The 24,330-nt window shown below is 37.5% G+C and overlaps 1 long non-coding RNA gene across 1 annotated transcript in view; it reads right to left on the bottom strand.

Annotated features, from left to right (window-relative positions):
- Nucleotides 1-310: 310 nt before the first annotated feature.
- Nucleotides 311-24,330, bottom strand: part of LOC131932990 (uncharacterized) — a 53,646-nt gene continuing 29,626 nt past the window's right edge. The window contains exons 3-5 of the long non-coding RNA XR_009384786.1: nt 23,871-23,925; nt 14,287-14,390; nt 311-678 (exon numbers count right to left, since the gene is read on the bottom strand). This is a non-coding gene — a long non-coding RNA (uncharacterized LOC131932990). The remainder of the gene's footprint in view (nt 679-14,286; nt 14,391-23,870; nt 23,926-24,330) is intronic.

Genomic DNA, 24,330 nt, shown 5'->3' with positions numbered 1-24,330 from the left:
ATACATTCATCTTTGTCATTTTTCCAGCAACCATAATGTAATGGACGAAGAACTGATAAAGGCAAAAAATAAGTTATCATGCATATATATACTTATATACATATACATATATACATACATATATATATATATATATATATATATATATATATATATATATATATATATTCCTACATACATATATATGTATATATTTATATACAAATATGTACACATATATGCATACATATGCATAGATACACACATGTGTGTGCATACATAAAAATATATATATGTAAATATCACATCTGCATGCATATGTGTAATAGTGATGATTAGTTTTATTTCCACAAATTATAATATTCAATTATTTCACCACAGTAACTTTTGAGTTGGATGATAATTGATCTTCATGTAGGTGGGGAAGGAGGGAGGGGGAAATTGATATTGGAAAAATTAAAGTCCTTTTTGTCAATATTGCTAGAGGTGTACAAGATAGATAAAAATGTTCTCAAGACAGGTAACTCCATCAACAAGAGTTATCTTTCTTAATGATTTAATACCAAACATAGAGTTAAAGGAATAAAAATTAAATTGTAATGCAATACTCAACCGCAGCTCATTATTTTTTTTTGTAAACACACAAAAGCACATGTCCTCCTCACTTCATCATCAGTGAACATCCCTTCAGATCCGTCTCTGCAATGAAAGAAAAAAAATAACAATGTAATTAGTTTAATTACCAATCAATGCTAACACCCTCTGGGCAGAGAGTTAAAGCAAGACAATACCCCAACACCAGGTTTGTTTTCTTCAACTAACTGCCAGCAACACATGCTACATTACTGGAAATACACTGCTAATTTTACAACCGTCATAAAAGTTAATTGACTATAATAAACACTTTACTGTAAACATCGTCTTATTTTAATCAGCAATTTTTGCAATCACTTAATGAAAACAAGCCTTAACAGAGATGAAATTTTTTTTATGATTTATTAAACTAGAAGTCCTAAGGCAAATTAAAAGAAAATACAGATAAAAAATGAAATGTAACCTTTAAGATGAGACCAGAAAAGGTGTGCTATCAACTACTAGTAGCTACTTAATATATTCTGCTTATCAGGAGAAAGACCTCTTCTTAATACATACAAACATTTACTGCAGCCTAATTACTTAATTAAATCAATATCATTTTATCTTTAATAAAAATGTTTAGCTATTAAAATGATAATCAAACTATCAACTACCAATTGATATAGTTTTCTTGACAGAGAAAAAAAAACGTCTTTCAGAAATCCTAGTCATTACTAGAACATAAATATAAATCCGTAAGCATTCTTTAAGTCTAGGAAGAAAACATATAGAGAAACATCAACATCTACTATTATATTTTTGCTTATTAAAAAGCTGCTTAATACTACACGCTTTTTAAAAAAAAAACATAATCACTTGATTAAGCATCATTTTGTCTACAATAAAAAATGTGTAGCTATTAGAGGAAGGTTTGAAATTTTTTTTTTTACAGTGCTAAATGAGTGTTAATGAGACAAGGACTGTAGCAAGGGGAGATCAATAGCAGAAAATCTGAATTCCACTCTCCATGTCATTTGCCAGCATGGAGATTAATTCCCTTTCCTGCCTTTACAGATATGTTTGATTTTTTTTCTGCCTTTACAGATATGTTTGATTTTTTTTTCTGCCTTTACAGATACATTTGATTTTTTCTGCCTTTACAGATACATTTGAATTTTTCTGCCTTTACGTTTGAATTTTTCTCTGTTTACAGATACATATGATTTTTCCGCCGTTACAGATATGTTTGATTTTTTTCTGCCTATAAAGATACATTTCATTTTTTTCTGCCTTTACAGATACTTTTTATTTTATACTCAAAAAGAGAAAGAGTACAGAGCACAATGTAAGACATATGCCAGTTACAGGAAAGAATAAATCTAAAAAAAAAAAAAAAGAAACAAATGTTCTGATTGGTCAATATTTACAACAACAGTACTTAAAAAAAAAAGATGGAAGCCACATTACTATTAGTATTTGATATTTAGGCTAAAACAATTTGGATCCCTCAAGTAATAGTTAAAAAATAAATTATTTTACAGCAATGAAATGAGTAGTGGTGTGTCAATTATACTTTAATAACTACTGCATTTAGCACTGGCTTGTTGATAGAATGCTAAATGAATTGAAAACTGTTAACATTTATTGACATTAACACACACACAATTCCATCCACCTTTACAATAAAGCTTAACGAAATGAAAACAGCATTATTGTCCGCATCTATTGAAGCAAGCATAAAAAAAAATTCCATTCGTCTTTACAACAAAGCTAAATGAAACGAAAACAGGATCACTTTACTAGTGGTCGTCATTAATCATTCACAGTATTTACCTGAGATGGACAATACCCTCCGCTGGTGTATTGATTTATTTCACTGACTGATATCTTTCTAGCTTTATGTTTGTGTAAAATACTGTTTGCTGCGCATTTGTGTTTTGCCGTGTAACTATTTTGTTACCTGTTTATGTTTATGTTTGTGTAACCCTTTTTTTTTAGTCACAGTTATGTTTGTGTAATATACTATTTTGTTAATAATTTATGTGTGTAACATACCATTTTGCTACATAACAAAGTCTGTGTTACAAACTATTCTTTATGTAGTAAATGTGTAACATACTGATTTATTACATATTTATGTTTGTCTGTGTAACACTATCTTTAATCATCTCACCAAATTCAGAAAGTCCCAAGCTTTTCAGGTGATTCTATAATTACTTAAGAGCTTAAAAGCCAAAAGGTGAATGCTCCTTTTCAATCTAGCAATACAGGTATCAGAAATAGATAAACTAATGTCTATAAACTTGATATCCCAGACCTTATACAGAAACTAAAATCAACAGTTTTGCCTTAGGTTGATGCACACATACATGTATCTAACCCCTCCCATTGCCCTGATTACCTCCCCTGTTATGGCCAGGAATTTTAAGAATTTCTATTTTAAATATATCCACTACCTGCATCATTACACTTTAAAAAAAAAACCACAAGTATATTAGATTCATAGCTTGCACAAAATATGTAAAAATTCATCAAAGGATAAGTAGCCCATCCTTAATGAAGTATAGCATCTTAAAACTTAATGTTTTGATATTTGAGTTTTTTTATGCTTAATGTAGTGAAACATTTTTTAAGAACCACGTAGGGGTTTTATTGCATGTAAACAAGGTTTATACATTATATATGCTTGATAACCAATAATAACCGTAATTAGGTATGTTTGTGTGTACATACACATACAGCACAGATACAAAATGATGTTTTTGAGTTCATATATGTGTGCTTACAAATTCACAGATAAACATAAATGTGTATGTGAGGATTTTTAAAAAAAATGTGTACCAATATATGTACATATAGAAATAATTGTATATGCTCGCACACTTACAGTAGAGATTTAAATAATTGAATTTTTTCCTTTAAAGCTGTCATTGTTTATTAGATCTCCCCACAATGAGATATGATTAAAAAAAAACATCGTTATTACCCACCCTCAAAGACATGTCTAATCCATTTAATCAATTTAAGTTTATCATGGTTTAAAGAAGACAAGACTCTCACAAGTAAAATTCACTGTCAGTTAAAGAAAGATTTGATGTTTCATTCAAGTGCTCAGATCAATTACATAATGGATAGAGAACACTTCTGCTCAATGTCTATCATTATCTCATATATATATATATATATATATATATATATATATATATATATATATATATATATATATATATATATATATATATATATATATATATATATATATATATATACACGCACACACACAACTAAAAATTGCTTAACTTCAAGTACTCAACTTAAGTTGTGAACATGCATGTACCTATACTCAGACAACTACTAAACTCTCAGTTAGTTTCAAGTACTTAACTAAAGTTGTAGCTAACATCTATGTATGCCTACATCCAAACAACTACTAAAATCTAAACCCACTGCCCATGCTCCATAAACATTGCAGCTGTCATTCATTAATCCTAAAGCAAGTTAAGATTATCCCCCCTTTTTACTACTACTAGTCAACTATAGCTGTAGTTGTCAAGTATATTCAGATTATACCCTTTTAACTTTTACTAATCAACTAAAGCTGTAGTTGACTGTCAAGTATATTCAGATTATACCCTTTTAACTTTTACTAGTCAACTATAGCTGTAGCTGACTTTCATGTATATTTAGTCAGACATCCAAGGGCATGTCTATAAATAGAAACCAGTCTTTTCAAACTATTTCAAGAATGTGGAACAGCTACATCAGCCTAAACAGATTATTAATTTTTGAAAGCTGTTAACACAGATTCAAATCTTTGCATAGTAGCTGATATGTGGGATGGTGTGGTCAGATGGTAGAGCATACATCTGCTAACTCAAAAGTCTTAGTGTGAATGCTGGGTTGTGTTAATAGAGCAATCTTGAGTCCACCCAGTCTTGACAGGTATCTGATTCACATTAGTGAAAGTAAAGGCAGCTAGACACAGTGTTGACCATACTTCCTTTCATACGCTAAAAATCACTGAAACAGGTGAACTCTACTTCACCTGCCACGTGGACAATCAGGTTTAAAAGGGTACTTTACTACCACCACTACTGTGGGAGATATAGATACAACATCGCCCGACTAATCCAGGGTTAGGAACTACAAATGGCGTAGAACAAAATTAGACTTAGCAACACAGTACCTCTAACCATAATAAAAATTTGATTTTTATAAAAACTATATATAACTTAAAAAAGCCTACAGTTATTTTATATTAAAAATGATATAATGACTCTTTATCAAGCATTAAGAGTAATAAACAAAATTTTTAGTGTATTAATTATTTCATAAACATTTTAACATCTAATTTTACAAAACTCTAATAATCTTATAATCATATTTATTGTAGATAATCTAATAGATCTCAAAGATTAAGTAAGTAAGCTAAAACTGTAAAATAGAAACTTATTTTATAAGAATTAACATAAGGTATTACAAACTTATGCCATAAATGCATATTTTAAAATGGATTAAAAAATTAAACACGCAATAGTTTCTTAATTTCTTTTCTTAATTGTTGATTTATTTTCCCAGTCAGTTAATGTAAATCACAGTATATACTTCATATAAATAGTGAAGTATTACATGTGTTCTAATTTTATTTTTACCTCAAGCTAAACACATTCTCATGCACAACTTACAAGCCAATCAATCACATACCACACCAGCACATCAAGGTCCTACTTTTTGTGTTAGATGTGAAGTCACCTTAACTTCGGTGACACTGAGACTACACACATGTTCACTGAATGATGACCAATGTCAACAGCTTCAAGCTAGCTTCACTGCTGAGGCATGTCTAGGTCACTGCATACCAAATTTAGTACTGAAGGGAGGCAAGCTAGTGGAAAGGGGGGCATAACCATGAAAACTCAAGAAAGACAACCAAGGGCAATTTTTTTTTTTTGTATTAAAAACTCTCACATCTCAATGACAACATGCCCTACAATTAGCTGAACCACAACCAGGAATAATTGGACCATGACCACGAATAATTGAACCAGGGGGAGGGTGAAGAACCCCTCAAAGTCATTCAAATGACAACACTATACACACCACACTATGGGGAGATTAAGAGCAATAAGGCAGAACAAACCATAGCATTGTTTTAATTGTTATAATTCAGTGTTATCACTTCATGAGGTGTACTTTGTGGCCAGAACCAGCAAGCAATTAGAACTTTAACAAGATCATTATGTTTGGTGGGAGGGAAGGGGTGATGTAGGTGGGGGGTGGGGGGGGGGGGAATGGATATGTAACATTTAAATATCATTTGTATAGATTTCATTATGTGTACATACAGAGGGAGAGAGAGACAGACATAGAAATAGATAGATAGATAGATAGATAGATAGATAGATAGATAGATAGATAGATAGATAGATAGATAGATAGATAGATAGATGGATGGATGGATGGATGGACGGACGGACAGACAGACAGACAGACAGACAGACAGACAGACAGACAGACAGACAGACAGACAGATAGATAGATAGATAGATAGATAGATAGATAAACAAGCAAACTTTCACTTAATGGGATGGTGTCTAACCTTAGTTAAAATCCCATGCTCACATAACTGTGATGTCCCTGAGTCTACCCAGCTCTTATGGGTACTTGGACTCAGGTGGCTAGGCATAGTGCCGACTACTGTAGTATCCCTTAATATACCTAGGCCACAAAAAAACAGATAAACACTACTTCATCTATCATCAATCACAATTAAAACCAGGTTTATTAAAGGATAATTTTTCTTTCACTATTATTACTAAAAAAAAATATATTTGCAACACCCTACCGTTATCTTTAGAAATTCCCTATCCACATAAAAAAAGCAACATGCCCATGAGATACCAAGTCAAGCAGCCACAACTACACCCAGGGCTGGGAAAGAGTAACGTGTATAGCAGACCCAGTACTAACCTTTAGGAAAGAGAACTATTTGCAACAAGCCTTTCAGCTATTTGTTTTGACTTAACAGGATGTTAGTTCAATAGTGTGTTTTTTTTTTCTTTTTAGAACATTCCACAGAGGCCTTTGGAGGAAGAGAAAAATACTATGGTAGTAGGGGAGGGTAGAAGTGATTGAAAACTTGACAAAAATAATGCAGTTTTTTAATTACCTCCCTGCTCCCCACCCATTCCCCTATAAAATAGAAACAATTTATTTAAATAGAAAATATATAGGCCTACTATAATCATTATAACTGCCAGTAATCCTGGACTCTTCAATTGCATTTTGCTTATTTTTGTAGAGCTGATTGGCAGAATCGGTTACACGTCTGACTTGATGCATGGAAGGCGAGGCGATTAGGTGCCGGGTGGAATGGTAGGTTCGGATCCCGCCTGGGTTCTGACTGTTCTGTCTTTACTTGGACTATATTCTGTACCTTTGTCTACCCTTGGCGTTGAAATATCACTTTCTGTTTACATTGCTATTGCATTTTGCTTCAACACCCCCTCCCCCCATCACGCAAAATGTCAGAAATATTTTTCTCAATGTTTTATTTTTGATCTTTTAAAAACAAGAGTTTCTAGTAAAATTGATTTAGGACAAAGAACTATCTATATTATAATTCTCATCTGGGAGACGCTAGAAAACAAGCTGTAAACGCGCTCCCTACCATCCCCACCACTACATTGTCTTAGTGAGCTGTGGTTCATGCTATGTTTACCTTCGTGGAGTCGGGTTTAGTGATGGCTATTAGGGGCAGATAATTTAGTTTGAAACGATTTTAAACGGTGGGGGGGGGGGGTGTGTGTGTGTGTGTGTGAAGGAAGGGGGGGGGGGGGGTTATGGTCCTTAACGAGCTACTTATAGTGTTTTAAAGAAATATTTTCAGTGTCAGCGTTGGTACTGTCGAATTCACAAATTATGAATTACTGAAAAGTAGAAAAAACAACAACTAAATAGCGGCGTATTTTATGCCGCGGACCGGCTTGTGAACTATATTAGACGAGCCCGAGATTTCTGTTAGCAGGTTCAACAAACAGAGATACTGACTGCTAACCCAAATAGCACTAAGTTTAGTTCACAGACCCCATCCTTCCACCCCCCCACAGTTGAGGATCTAGGAGTGAAGTCTCCTACACTAAACAGCCCTTGCAGATGTTCCTGTGTGAACAACTGTGAAAGCCCTCCCAGAAAGTAAAGCAGGCTGAAGTCAGAGTCAACTAGTCATATGGCCCTTAATATCCTACAATACTTCCTTGTATTGGTGGAAAATCTCAACAATGTTGGAATTGTCTGTTTGATCCCCTTACATCTAACAATGGAGGCGAGCGAGTTGACGAGATTCCTTCCATAATATTGTTGACATGGAATAAAAACGTGCTTTTTAGATTTAGACCGTATAAAAAAAAAATAAAAAATAAAAACTTAAGCCTAAAATTAATTTAGAAATTTTATATTTTTAGAATAAATGCTATAAAAGTTGCAAATCCAGAGAACTTGAAAATAATTTGTTGAGTTTAAGGCTACATTTCTATTTATTTTCATCAAGCCTAAGTTATAACCGGATGTTTCACTTTCGTAAGACAAATATTGATTGGCTGTACAGTAACTTAGTGATCGATAACTATTTGTTTACAAAACTTTGCAGATCAAGTTTTTAAATAATAATGCAAATTTAAAACCCCATGACCTAGTTTTCTATTTTTAGCTTACAATGTGTACAATAAAATCAATGGCGGCCTATCCAATAGCAGGATGCCATTGTTTATGTCGCCATTACACGTGAAAACCAAATTGTTTTTGCTTTTTTTATTATTTTTATTTAGTTACTGAAAATATTATAAACATCAAATACATCCAACCAGACAGACAGGATTTTATAACCATATTAATTGTAACTACGCCATGCCTGATTTTTAAACTAATTTATACACCTCTCAAATACCTTTGAGAGTTTTCTCGCTCGTGTCCATTGAGAAGAAAGAAGTAGAGAAGAGAATATTGCTTAATTAAAAACTGGTAAGTTTGAAGCAGTGGAATATTTTTATGGGATACATTTATATTTATTATATTACATTCCTAAAGAAGAGAAAAATGTTTAAAACAGGAGTTGTGAAGAAAAAAAAAAGTGCGCCTATATAAGAATTAAATCTAAATTAAATATGAATAGTGTTTGGTTGAATGGCAGAGCATTTCACTGATAGCCTGAAGGTCTCAAGTTCGGATCTAGGTTCAGATTTGTGGCTGCAGTATGTTGCTGAGTCAACCCAGCTCTCACGTTAGGCTATATTCTAAAAACCTAGCAAAAATATACACAAATTTTCCCAGGAGGCCTAACCAATTAGGGAAAATAACTCAATTCAAATAAAATTATGTAGGGCTATTACATATTTTATTAAGCCTGGGAAAAAAATTAAAGATATATTAGGCCTAGGCCTATAGTTTATAGTTCTAACAAATGAGGTAACATCTGTTGTTTTTAATCATCAACATAGAAAGTAAGAAAACAAAATGTAGTTCATACATACCAAGCTTTGCTAGATATGCTAAGATGCAAATACACAACTCTGTTTATAATTTAACATTCACTAATGAAAAATTCTGCATGATTAATTGGCACTAGGCCTATAGTTTAACAACAGATACAACACTACTATACGCCTTTTATAACTGAAGCTTAAAATCCTGCAGTAGGCCTATAGTTGATTATATATTATATATAAACCCTAATCCTCTACGACAATCAGAGTTTCTTCCAGGCATCTCTTCGGGGGGGGGCTAAGCCCCCCCCGAAAAATTTTTACCGCCCCCCCGAACGAAATGAAATTTATATAATTTATATAGAAAATATATACTTTTAACAGTGTCCGCCCCCCCCGAAGAAAGTTTACCGCCCCCCCCCCGAAGATTTCAAGTGCCCCCCCCCCCCCCCCCCCCCGGAGAAAAAAGTCTGGAAGAAACACTGACGACAATAGCATATACATATATGATATAACCTTACAGCACACAATAAAGACATTATAAGCCAAAACCCCCAAAACACCCTGTGGTGTCCATAGCCACCACGACACCATTCTATTCAATTTTATTTTTCAAAAAAGAAATTCTCAATGAACGAGTGTGTAGTGCAGCCCACCAAACAGACCTCTCCGGTATGCTAAATAGTTTTGTGCAAGCAAAGCCTCCGCCCCCTTTTCTTCAAACCCCCCTCCCCTCTTGTTTGCTAAGGATGGTTCGTCTGTGTGGAGCGATACGGCCCAAACGTGTCGCTGGGCCAACGATGTGCTACCTGGCCACCGCGTGTGTGTGTTTGGCCACTGCTGGGGCAATTATCTCGATTGAGAGCGTGTTCAGCACACCGGAAATGAAAAGTATCAATCATTACTTCCTCTCAAGTGCTGTACAAAGTTTTGATAACTTCATTCAATCGGTCAGCCCACGTCTCTCTTCTCAGAAGATAAGACGCCGCTATCTTAAAAAAACAAAAAACGGACGTGTTTAAAAAGAAATTGACTATAAATTATCACAATTTTAATTTTTTTTTTAATTTTGTAAACATACTTTAAATCTTGGTAAAGAAACAAACTTAAAACTGTCATCGCGAGGAATTCCCAAATGCGGTCATAGCTGTCGCCCTTGTTACGGAGAGTACCGTCCCCTTGGCTTGACACGCTACGATTTGTGTCGACATTTTTTCCCCTTCGTTTTCTAGGTTACCTAGCGCCCCCTCTCCCCCCGACCTCCCGTGTGCAGACCATATCCTCCTACTTGGTCCCATAGAGGTTATACAACTTGTCTTCAAGATCTACTCTAATTTGAAATTTGTAATTTTTTTTTTAAAGCATGAAAAATCGGGGTTACCGTATTTACTATACTAACACATGGATGTAGATCTTATATAAATTAAATTATATTAAGACAACGATACATTATTTGACGTTATTAAATCTAATAATGAATTTTTTTCTAAGCCTTACCTAAAACGTGTGAGCAAAAAATGCGAGCTACTAACATATTTTTAACTCTAAAAAAATCATTGGCAATGTATTAAATCAAGATTTATAAAAAAAAAATAAATAAATCAGAAAGTCTTTACCCGAGTTAAAATTTTTTTAATGAAGTTAATTTCCTGTTGATTGGGTATCGGACGGTCTATAGCTCTCCTCCGTATTGACCCAAACCACTGGCCTAACCCTTACCACCAACTCAATCAATGACACTTAACAATAATGACACGCTTCAAGGGGAAGCTATGGACATGCGGTAACGACAGCGCACGGTACCAAACACCGGATATACACGGACATTTGACTACTGGATTTGTCCGCCAGTTAGCCCTATGCGTATGTGGTCTATTTAAGTTAACATGTCTTTATTTAATCCCGTTATCTCTACTGTCCTTTGATACAACACGACAAAGCCACAAGCTATCTCAATGGCGACTTAATTAAGGCAACCGGACGTGTCTCATTAGGAACTGTTGAGCAATAGCAGATGAAGCAGAGTTCACCAATTTCTGTGATCTCGGCACGTGAGAGGATAAAGTGGTCAGTTGTATGCCAAAACCGCTTTTACCCTACCCCCCCCCCCCTCCAACAAAGGAGTCATGGTATTCGACAATTTTTCGAAAAGTAGGGCTCAATACCCCCTGGACCACATCATCATTAAAAAAAAAGTAGATTAACACACATGTGTTCTCAATTAACATTGGCATTTGAGCTGGATAATACACATATAGACCAGTGTTATTTTTAGTTGAAACAACCAGAAAATATAATTTAAGTATAATTCGTACGCAATATTAATCATGCAATGTTAATATGTAAACATGTGTATTTAGACAAATAAGCGACGTTGACATAAGTATGTGAGCTAGACAACGCATAGACCAGTGTTATTTAACAACCATATAACACAGTTAAACTGTATTTCGTAATTTAAAAAGCGTAAAACATAATTAAAGTATATTTCGTACACACAATAGTAATCGAGTGATGTTAATATTCAAATTAAATGTAGACAAAAAAAAAGCGACAATACACATATAGACCAGAGTTATTTATAGTTAAAACAACAATAAAACACAATCAAAGTATATTTCATACACAATATAATCGAGCCATTTTAATATTCAAATAAGTGCATGTAGACAAAAAAAAAAGCGACGCCCGGGGCTGACACCCCCCTTCCATGGGCACAACACTAAAATGTGTTGTACTTTTATAACAAAAAAATAAATACATAAGACGTGCAAATCGAATACGTATACTACCGTGTTTTACAGATGGGATTAACGTGTTTTACAGATGGGATTACAATGTTTTACAGATGGGATTACCGTGTTTTACAGATGGTATTACAGTGTGTACCTTAACTTAAAGTGGCAGCAGAAAAGAAGGATAGGGGTGGTTTTTTTTTAGGAAGACTACGGTAAATGTAATTCTGGTGACAGGATCTTGTGTGTGTGTGTCGCCGGGAAAGGTTGCCGCTAGCGACCCTAACGCCGTACTGAGTGTGGCCTAGCAACTATTTAGAATCGAGCACAGTGGTAAAAGGAGGGGCTGTGTGCAGTTTAAGGGGGGGGGGGGGCAAATCAGTTACGTGGTTGTAAACTTAATGTCTTAATATTTAAAGATTGGAAATGTGTGTGGGGGGGGGGGGGGGCAGTTTTAAAAGTCGGGGTGGGGGGAATGAAATCAGTATCGTGGTTGTAAACTTAATGTTTTGGGATTGAAAAGTGGGTGGGGGTGCAGTTTTTAAGGGTGGGGTAGTGGCGGTTGAAATCAGTATAGTGTTTGTAAGCATAATGTTATAATTGGAGAGGGGGCGGGGCAGTTTTTAGTGGTGTCATCAGTATCCATCTTTTTTTATATTGTGTAGTTGAGGGGGGGGGGGAGGGAGGAAGGGGAAAACCAATGTAGGGGAGGGGAGAGCTCGGTGATCGGGGGCATACTTTGAAAGGATAATGGAGGGGGTGGGAGGGTGACCGCTACGTAGTTGAGGGAGGGGGGGGGGGGCGTCACAAGTCACTAAAACTCCAAAAATCAACCGCGGAAGGAAAACAAAACAACCCCTGGTATGGTGCGAAAGTCAGGCGCGGCGTCGATGACCAGATGGACAAGACAACAGGACGCGGTGAGTCAGGCGTCAGCGTGTGAGTGCGACAAGTGTATAGACACGGCAGCCATTTGCTGTGCTCTAGTCACGCCTCCATCCATTCACTCCTCCCCCCCCCCCCTCCATCCCTCGCTCGCTCCGCTAGCCCTCAGCGTTACAGCTCAGTAAACTCGAGCATGCAAGATAACCCTTGACCTTTTTTTTTTTTTTTTTTTTTTTTTGTAATTGCCTCTCTAATTATTGCAATCAGCTGTTTCCATTGTGCATGACCTGGAGAGGGGAAGGTGAGCTGGAGGGGGGGGGGGGTATCAGCCTAGACCTACTCTACGTGTCAATTACGAATCGACTGCACAGGAAAAAAAAAAATTCCACGGGATTTTCCAATGTTCTTTTCTTTTACAACGTCACCTGTTTAGATGGAATCTATTCACTGCCGCTGGGATAAATTCCAATTTAGGAAGCTTTTTAAAATCCCAAATTTAAAATAAAATAATCCCGACTTTTTCTTAAACTTAATTAAAATAAGCAGTAAGTTTTCACAATTTAAGTAAAGAAAATATTTTAAAAGAAGACAATGCCTGATTAAAATAGTATATACTACATATAATTTACGCGTGATCTAATCGGCTGCAACCATAGAAATTGTATGAAGCACCACAAGACCAAAACTAAAAAACTAATAAGTCAAACTTGCATGCATGACGTGGCAAGTCAAAATACTTAACAGAACAAGTGTTTCTTTCGGAAATCTTTGTGGTGGGGGGGGGGGGGGCAGTAAATATAAAATTTATATTGAGAAAACATACTTTAAAAGCTAGTGTCCGCCCCACCCCCAGGAAATTTTAAGCTATACCAGGGGGAAAATTGTCTGGAAGAAACCTTGAATAAGTCCTTGGCCAAGTCTAGAACCTAATACCTAACACCTGACCGTAACTATATTCCTAGCAATCTATCTATCTATCTATCTATCTATCTATCTATCTATCTATCTATCTATCTATCTATCTATCTATCTATCTATCTATCTATCTATCTATCTATCTATCTATCTATCTATCTATCTATCTATCTATCTATCTATCTATCTATCTATCTATCTATCTATCTATCTATCTATCTATCTATCTATCTATCTCTCTCTCTCTCTCTCTCTCTCTCTCTCTCTCTATATATATATATATATATATATATATATATATATATATATATATATATATATATATACATATATATATACACACACATAAAAATTATATATATACCTATATTAGCACATACATTCGGAATAAAGCACACGTCAGCAAAAAACACAAATCATTCAGAAACAACATAATGCACGTAAACAGTAATGTGTTGCCACGCCTTGGTGAAGTATGCTAATAATCCTGACAAAACGACCGCCTACTGGCGTACTATAATCTCCTATACTTACACATCTACAAAGACTAAGATGTTTACAAAAAAAAACATTTAACCCACAATATGTCACATCTCACCATATACATTCACATATTGTGATTGTATCACACTATACGTGTATCGGTGATTCTTAAAACTAAACAAATAAACTTTTAGCAGAAAAAGAAAATTAAAAAAAAATTGTCGTGTCCTTACCAGGTTGAAGGATGAAGCCAGAATGGGGGACCCCAGGGTTGTGGTGACGGCGCCCTTGTGACGTCACACCACCTACGACCCGCCTAGTGCTGTCACCAGTGAACCTACAGATGAAAAGCTACGGGTTATTCAGGTTCTCATCACGTGACTTAGATCTACATCCCACCACAACGAAAAAAAAAAACCGACACATTTTGTTGTTTAAAAAATAAAATCATTTAAGAACACACGTAAATAATACACAGTCATAATACACAGTGAAGATCCTAAAATGACTAATATGAAAAGAAAGCTTTAACTTAAAACAGTTTCAACACAATAAAGTTACTGTAGAGTTTAAAAAACTAACGGAAAAAAAAACGTAACCAACACTGCCACGTAGCAATGTGAAAAGAATGCATCTTCCACATTTCATCGACCAACCAACACCAGTTTTACAGTACGGTTATCTAGAGATGTAAGACTACGCCGTTCGTCAACGCGACACTTTAAAAAAAAAAATCATACACCGAGGCTAGATCTAGTTATAATGTAGAATGTCGTGAATGGAATGCATACGACACAGGTGACTGTCTATATTTTAACACAGAAAACTTAGTCATCTCGAATACGTTGCAACGCAACAGACGATGAGACACACTACTTTTAGTTTAGGACAGAGAGAAAAAAAAAAAATCCACACAGCTGTTGTCACAGGGAGAAAAAAATGCACGCAAATATTCACTGTAGTATCGGTTACTTTTACCGGAAAACTTTCATTTTTTAACACCGCGAAGAGTAAAATAATAATATAACAGTTTCAAGCAATGAAATGATTAAATATTGATTAATATTTTATTTAAAAATCCACCGCCTTGGGTAATTTCAATTTCTGGAAGGTTTAGCGAGAATAGAAATAACTAATTATTACGATAGCTAGAGGAAAACGGTTCTAGAAAAGTACTTAATATTGAAATGATTACCTTAAGCACTTAGAATCCACACGAGAATAAAACAACTATCGCACGATACCTAGGCGTATTTTATAACATCTGTGCTGTATCGATACGCCCAGGCTAGCTGTAACAGGCGGGGTAGGGGGTGGGGAAGAGCGGCGAGAGGGAAAGGATGAAAGGGGAGAGCATTAAAAAAAAAGTCAATTTACAACACGTTTAGCTCCCCTTTCCCCGACGTGTCGCGCGGAGGTCGACGTCACGGTACAACCGCGCGACCAACCGGAGGCTCACTTTTCGACCACGTGTTGCATTGCGGGCTGACACACAACCTTTCGCATTTAAAAAAAAAAACTATTAAATTTACATCTTAATTAATTTATGCTAGAATATCACTTAGCAAAAAAAAAAAGTAAGTCCAAAGTCAACACAACTTGAAATAATAAAGTGACATACATTTTTGTCTCCACCCCCTCTCCGCTGACACTCACTATCGCTCAAGTGACGCAATCGACACGAGAGAGAGAGAGGCGGGGAGGGTTAGGAAACATACGAGAGCAGTGTTGTTATCCGCGCGCGCGGAAACGGGGAAAATGAGGTTTATTTATGGAAACAGAAATAATCTCAAAGCAACAGTTGAAAAGATGGAATAATAAATAAACTAATCACAGCAGTAGAGGCTTGGTGACTTTCATAGCTAATAACATTTTCTGACGATAATTCTGATTGGGCCACGCTACACACACATCTTTGTATGGGCTTTAGGCAGAGAGTTGTAAAGTCCTGTCGTAATGTTGCATGATATAATTGTAATGTTCAGTCATAACGTTGAATGATATAATTGAGAGGACATGTCTGTCACAATGGTACACGATATAATTGTAAGGCAGAGGCGTAGCGATGGGGGGGGGGGGTACATATGTCCCCGGGCGCCGACCTTAGGGAGCGCCAAAATGGGTTGTAAAAACAAATTAAAATGTCATTTTAGCTGCACTTTCGCATTATAAATAGTTTTTTTTTGGGGGGGGGGGGGGGTGTGCAAATCGACAGATTGAGGGGGGTGGGGTGCAAATTGATAATTTGCTCCCGAGGGGGGCGCCAAATTGAAAGTTTGTCCCCGGGCGCCGGGAAGGGTCGCTACGTCTCTGTTGTAATGATATGTCACAATGTTGTATGATCCACATTTAGATAATTGTAATGATTGTAAGGATAGGTCACAGTGGTGTATGCTCTTAAGACAGTAGGGACAGCGTGACCTTTCGGTAGAGAGCTGGACTACTAACCCGAAAGTCTAGAGTTCGGTTCCGGGTTGCAGTAAAACGACCCTGAGTCCACCCAGCACCGATAGATACCCAACTCACGTTATGGAAAGCAAAGGCGGCTGGGCATAGAGCTGACCACGCTATCCCTTCATATGGCTAGGTCATCTGAAACAGATGAACTTTACTTCTGACCCATGTGTCTTGGGCACAAACGTGACAATTTAATGATGATCAACAAACAGAATCATTATACGAACACTTGATTCGCAAAGTCAGTTAAGATACTACAACCCTAACCATTGAGGCTAATCTATCGACATCGGCGATTCTTGCTATCAAGAAAATGCATGTCCAGCAGAGGCGTAGCGACCCTTCTCGGCGCCCGGGGACAAACTTTTCGATTTGCACCCCCCTCAAACTTTCGATTTGCACCCCCCCCCCCCTCGAGATTTTGATTTGCACCCCCCCCCCCCTTCAAACTTTCGATTTGCACCCCAGCTCGAGATTTTGATTTGCACCCCTCCCCCTCAAACTTTCAATTTCCACCCCCCTCAACCTTTCAATTTAATTTTCCAACCCATTTTGGCGCCCCCTAAGCTCGGCGCCCGGGGACATATGTCCCCCCCCACCCGCTACGCTACTGATGTCCAGCTAAAAGGCACGAGTTCCCCATTGGCGTGTTGGTAAATTAAATTAAACGTTATATATATATATATATATATATATATATATATATATATATATATATATATATATATATATATATATATATATATATATATAATAAAAGCACTCCTCCTCACTACTTTCCAATTTCCATGAAAAGTCTCATTAAAACTATGATTGTAGACACTAATAAATTATGCAGACACTGCAAATCACCGTACCTCCTACCTATGTTTACCCCCCCACCCCCCCCCCCCCCCCCCCCCACACACACATGTAGCGCATCAAATTCCCGGAGCCAGCGAGGATACACCCGGTTCCCATCCAACCAACCTTGACGGCGTCCCACACCCCAGCCGTATCTAGCCCTTAGTAGGCGTCACACTCAACAGGTACCTGATCCAAACATCCTCGCAATCTAATGCACAATTAGATCACAACTGCGCATACTCATCGCAAGAGCAGAGAAAGAAAAAAATATGAAGACGGGTTAAAGTGAAATGATCTAAATATATAACATTTTAATATACAATTAGACCTCAACTGTGCTAACAAAAAAGAATGTGTACATATGCATCGCGAGAAAAGAAATAAAATATGAATACCCGGTCCAGAAAGAAGCAGTGATCCAAATATCATAATTTTAATAACACAATTAGATCACTACAGCAACAAAATAAAAATAAGGGAGGTAAGAAAAAAAAAGGGCGTTATGTAGGTGCTAGCTAACAGTGTCAGGATCTAAGTTGTTTGGGCGCATTCCATCACAGTAGGGGAATGTAAGTCACGGGGAGGGGGGGGGGGGGGGTTAAACCAGCAAACAGCAGAATACAAAGTAAATGTTGAATAGGGGGGGGGGGGGGTGTATGAATTTAGGTATAACCGCACAACCGTGCATTGTATATTAAGAAAACTTGAAACGGGTGGGTACTGTAAGCTATTGTTTATAGCATACAAAAAAAATAGTTTTCAAAAATTTGAAAGCAATTGTATCGAACGCGAACAAGACGATAGAGTGGTTATTCACAATAGCCCCCATTGCTGTCCACACCTGTTATGAAGCAGAGTTCATCTGTTGAAATGACATAGGCATATGAAGGGATAGTGTGGTCAGCACTATGCTCAGCCGTCTTTTTTACCCTAACGTGAATTAAGCGCCCATCAGGGACGTTGTAACCCAGATTCGAACTCGAGACTCTCGGGTTAGCAGTGTAGCGCTCTATCGATAGGCCACGTCGTCCACGATCTAAAATTACTGGTCATCATAACAGCCTACTTCCCCAGTTACAATTAAATGTTAAGAACAAGACCCACCCCCCACCCTCCAGTCTACAACAAAATCGAATATCAAGACTTCGGTCCCAACCCTCTGATTAATGACTCCGCCCCCTAAAATCTGGTCGATAAAACAGCTGACAAAATATCCAAATACAGCTATTAAACGTTAAAGACTAAAACCCTCCTAAAAAAAAAAAAAGGATCCCAACCAAATAATGTAACCAAATTAGACCCACGACCCCTTCCCAGATCTCCGACCCCGATCCCATAAATGTACAATATATCGACGTATGACTCCATACATTTTGTTGATAATATAAAGTGCTGACTAGTGGTCAGTGGTGGTCAAGACACACACCCAACTCATATGATTCGCGATCGGATTTTGTCAGTAAGGACCATAAAAACTATGAAATGGTTTGGCGAATGCGCATTTGAAACTGGTGGGGTTCGATACCCCCAAAAAGGTTAAGAACCACTGGTGTAGACCCATATAACCAACACCGAGTAGGCCTATCTGCTAAAAAAAAAACTTGAAAAGTATGTATATAGTTTCTTTCATGCATCACTCCAGGGAAGCGGGGAGAATGAAATAAGGCCAAATTCGATGAGAAAGTAAAATATTTTCTACAACTAGCGTCTCAAAGAGCAGATGAAATTTAAAAAAAAATAGAGTCCACCCTGCGATGCAGGTCTAACCACTCCCCCCCCCCTCCCTCGGCTGAGCGAAATAGAATTTAAATAGAAAATATATACTCTAACCAGTCCACCCCGTCCCCCTCAAAAGAAAATTATCTAAAAGAATCACTGAATATGTAGATGGTGAAAAACAAATTGGGGGGGGGGGGGGGGCTGAATGTTAGTCACGAGACCCACAGGTCCACCATCTTATCTACAACCTCGCCCCACCCCACCATTAACATCTTAAGCCAGTTGATTTTTATTTTATAGTCTTTCGATTAGCCGTGTGTACTTTGGCCTTTTATGGTATGCAGATGGAAGGGAAAGATATTTTTTTTTTTACTTTAAAGGTATGTGACTAAATGTGGGTGAAGTTAGAGAGAATGGAGAAGTACTGAGTATGTATAATAATGGGAACTATTGTGTATATAGCAATGGGAACTATTATGTACAGCAATGGGAACTATATGTATAGCAATGGGAACTATTGTGTATATAGCAATGGGAACTATTGAATATAGCAATGGGTAATATTATGTATAGCAATGGGAACTATTGAATATACCAATGGGAACTATTGTATATTGCAATGGCAACTATTGTGTATAGAAATGGGAACTACTGTGTATAGCAATATGACGTACTAAGTGTATAGCAATGAGAAGAACTATTTGTATAGTAACGATTGAATATACCAATGGGAACTATTGTATATTGCAATGGCAACTATTGTGTATAGAAATGGGAACTACTGTGTATAGCAATATGACGTACTAAGTGTATAGCAATGAGAAGAACTATTTGTATAGTAACGGCAACGACTAATGGCATTGTATTCTCCTTTCATGGGGCAAGTAAAGCATGGAGTTCGTCCGTTTTTGTGGCCAATGAACTAACATCATTGCATAAAAAGGAAGCTTCCCGTTTGGACCTGATGATCCATATGGCAGATAAAGTAGAGTTCATCTGTTTCTTGGCCCCGACATATAAAGGGATTATGGGATTTTAACTATGCCCGGCCTTTTATTTTCATATCCATAACGTAAGTCAGATCCCATCAAAGCTCTACTACCCGACCACACCGTCCCAAAAATATTGCATAGTTAACAGGCGACACACAAACTACAATCCCACTAGTTTCTACAACGAACACATACAAATATTAGTTTATTAAAAAAAAAACGTGTAGAAAAAAAAATAAACAGAGCCCAAACCATTGGTCTCGAAAATTCTCCACCGGAAGTCGGTAATGTCATACAATATGTTACTATAATTAGAAACATAATGTTAGGATAAACGGCCTTTCCACTTAGTTATCAGCCCTCGGTCTGCTGTCATACGCAGATTAATGGCTCTATATATCATATCACGCATATGACTTGTGTTAAAGTAAAGATTCCTCATTAGGCTCTAACGATCCATTGGCCAGCGCAGATGAAGTAGAGTTTCTTAACTTCGGCATATAAAGGGATAAAGTGGTCAGCACTATGCCAAGCCGCATTGACTTTCCCTAACGTGAGTCAGGTACCCATCAGAGTTGGGTGGACTCAGGGACGTTCCACTAACCTGAACCCGGATTCGAACTCGAAACTATCGGGTTAATAGTCTAGCGCTCCACCGCTAGGCCACGCCGTCCCACATGCCTTACGTTAGCTAGTGTGTAAAACTTGCTGTAGCAAACACTGACGTCACTAACACACCCCGGAAACACAGCAGACACATCCTCATCTAAACCCCAAAACACGTTTCCTTCAACCCAGAATATCAAAGATATCCAAGAAAAAACTAATCAAAGTGGCTGGAATTTTTTTTTTAAACTGGGCCAGAAACAGGTGGTAGAAAACATACACACATCAGAAATAGCTACCAGATCAATACCGAGAATAGAAAAATATTTTTTTTTCTCTACTTTTGATATACACGGTGAAGTGACCATTGAATTACATCCAAAGAATGAGAGAAACCTATGTTGTATTTTTACGGCTGATCAATAAGAATTTTTTTTTTTTTTTTTAACTTGGAGGAACGTACATTTTTGTGGTGTTTTATCAAGAGTAAGTCTTTAGAAATATGTGGTCATTAAGATTTAGTTAGAGAAAATGTGAGGCTAGTTAGTTTGGAGTCAGAGAAAATGTGTTGCTAGTTTGGAGTCAGAGAAAATGTGAGGCTAGTTTGTTTGGAGTCGGAGAAAATGTGTGGCTAGTTAGTTTGGAGTCAGAGAAAATGTGTGGCTAGTTAGTTTGGAGTCAGAGAAAATGCGTGGCTAGTTAGTTTGGAGTCAGAGAAAATGTGAGGCTAGTGAGTTTGGAGTCAGAGAAAATGTGAGGCTAGTTAGTTTGGAGTCAGAGAAAATGTGAGGTTAGTGAGTTTGGAGTCAGAGAAAATGTGAGGCTAGTGAGTTTGGAGTCAGAGAAAAATGTGTGGCTAGTTAGTTTGGAGTCAGAGAAAATGTGAGGCTAGTTAGTTTGAAGTCAGAGAAAATGTGAGGCTAGTTAGTTTGGAGTCAGAGAAAATGTGAGGCTAGTTAGTTTGAAGTCAGAGAAAATGTGAGGCTAGTTAGTTTGGAGTCAGAGAAAATGTGAGGTTAGTTTGGAGTCAGAGAAAATGTGAGGTTAGTTTGGAGTCAGAGAAAATGTGAGGCTAGTTAGTTTGGAGTCAGAGAAAATGTGATGCTAGTTAGTTTGAAGTCAGAGAAAATGTGTGGCTAGTTAGTTTGGAGTCAGAGAAAATGTGAGGTTAGTTTGGAGTCAGAGAAAATGTGAGGCTAGTTAGTTTGGAGTCAGAGAAAATGTGAGGCTAGTTAGTTTGAAGTCAGAGAAAATGTGAGGCTAGTTAGTTTGGAGTCAGAGAAAATGTGAGGTTAGTTTGGAGTCAGAGAAAATGTGAGGCTAGTTAGTTTGGAGTCAGAGAAAATGTGAGGCTAGTTAGTTTGAAGTCAGAGAAAATGTGAGGCTAGTTAGTTTGGAGTCAGAGAAAATGTGAGGTTAGTTTGGAGTCAGAGAAAATGTGAGGCTAGTTAGTTTGGAGTCAGAGAAAATGTGAGGCTAGTTAGTTTGAAGTCAGAGAACATGTGTCGCTAGTTAGTTTGGAGTCAGAGAAAATGTGTGGCTAGTTAGTTTGGAGTCAGAGAAAATGAGTGGCTAGTTTGGAGTCAGAGAAAATGTGTGGCTAGTTAGTTTGGAGTCAGAGAAAATGTGAGGCTAGTTAGTTTGGAGTCAGAGAAAATGTGTGGCTAGTTTGGAGTCAGAGAAAAAGTGAGACTAGTTTGAAGTAAGAGAAAATGTGAGGCTAGTTACTTTGGAGTCAGAGATAATGTGTGGCTAGTTATTAGGAGTCAGTAAGCTTACTATTCAGTCCAGTAATGTCATAAAATATAACCTACAGTGAAAACGTATATAGAGGTAAACTAATCTCAAGGAGAAATCTTTTGAAAGGAAGATCAGCAACTGGAATGACACGGACGTGGTTTAAAAAAAAACAAATATATATGAGTTCGAGTTTGAAGTGTCGAATTCAAAGAGATTTGAAAGTCGTTAAAGTTTATACTATCCATATAAATTATATTTTCTGTTTTGACTGGAAGAAATGGGGGTGGGTTAGACTAGCTTCAGGGGTGGGGAGGGGAACAGTGCCTCCCCGAAGAAACACTAGTAGAATCTAAAAGAACTGACGCCTCTAACAAGAGAGAACTAGACAAGCTAGACTTGACCACCCTAGGACATTGAGTTATCGACGTTATGATTCAGAGATGCTGGTGGGTCTAGAATCGTTGACCACCCTAGGACATCGAGCTAACAACGTTATGATACAGAGATGGCGGGTCTAGAATCTTTGAGCGCCCTAGGACATCGAGCTAACAACGTTATGATACAGAGATGGCGGGTCTAGAATCTTTGAGCGCACTAGGACATCGAGCTAACAACGTTATGATACAGAGATGGCGGGTCTAGAATCTTTGAGCGCACTAGGACATCGAGCTAACAACGTTATGATACAGAGATGGCGGGTCTAGAATCTTTGAGCGCACTAGGACATCGAGCTAACAACGTTATGATACAGAGATGCTGGTGGGTCTAGAATCGTTGAGCGCACTAGGACATCGAGCTAACAACGTTATGATACAGAGATGGCGGGTCTAGAATCTTTGAGCGCACTAGGACATTGAGCTAACAACGTTATGATACAGAGATGGCGGGTCTAGAATCTAGAATCGTTCAGCGCCCTAGGACATCGAGCTAACAACGTTATGATACAGAGATGGCGGGTCTAGAATCTAGAATCGTTCAGCGCCCTAGGACATCGAGCTATCAACGTTATGATACAGAGATGGCGGGTCTAGAATCGTTGAGCGCACTAGGACATCGAGCTAACAACGTTATGATACAGAGATGGCGGGTCTAGAATCGTTGAGCGCACTAGGACATCGAGCTAACAACGTTATGATACAGAGATGGCGGGTCTAGAATCGTTGAGCGCACTAGGACATCGAGCTAACAACGTTATGATACAGAGATGGCGGGTCTAGAATCGTTGAGCGCACTAGGACATCGAGCTAACAACGTTATGATACAGAGATGGCGGGTCTAGAATCGTTGAGCTCACTAGGACATCGAGCTAACAACGTTATGATACAGAGATGGCGGGTCTAGAATCGTTGAGCGCACTAGGACATCGAGCTAACAACGTTATGATACAGAGATGGCGGGTCTAGAATCGTTGAGCGCACTAGTCTCGTCATGTCAAGGCCTATCAGTACAGTACTCACCAGATGGATAGATCACGTGATTCGGTCAACTTTTTCATCCGGACAGTCCCAATATCTGTTGACAAGGATAAAAGAAAAAAGTAATAGGCGGGTTTAGTTGATACAAGATATAACTAGAACAGCCATGATGTTCCATGCACAGCCATGAGTACAGCCATGGTGTACTATGTAGAGTCATGTTGTACTGTGTACATCTATGTTGTACTATGTACAGCCATGTTGCACTACGTACATCTATGTTGTACTATGTACAGCCATGTTGCACTATGTACATCTATGTTGTACTATGTACATCTATGTTGTACTATGTACATCTATGTTGCACTATGTACATCTATGTTGTACTATGTACATCTATGTTGTACTATGTACATCTATGTTGTACTATGCACAGCCATGGTGTACTATGTGCATCTATGTTGTACTATGTACAGCCATGGTGTACTATGTGCATCTATGT

Source organism: Physella acuta, unplaced genomic scaffold, assembly GCF_028476545.2.
Source record: "Physella acuta isolate Inbredline_101_S28 unplaced genomic scaffold, ASM2847654v3 ptg002339l, whole genome shotgun sequence".
NCBI classification, from domain to species: Eukaryota; Metazoa; Mollusca; class Gastropoda; family Physidae; genus Physella; species Physella acuta.
Note: the sequence above shows the minus strand (reverse complement) of the source record. Positions and strands in the feature narration are given on the sequence as shown.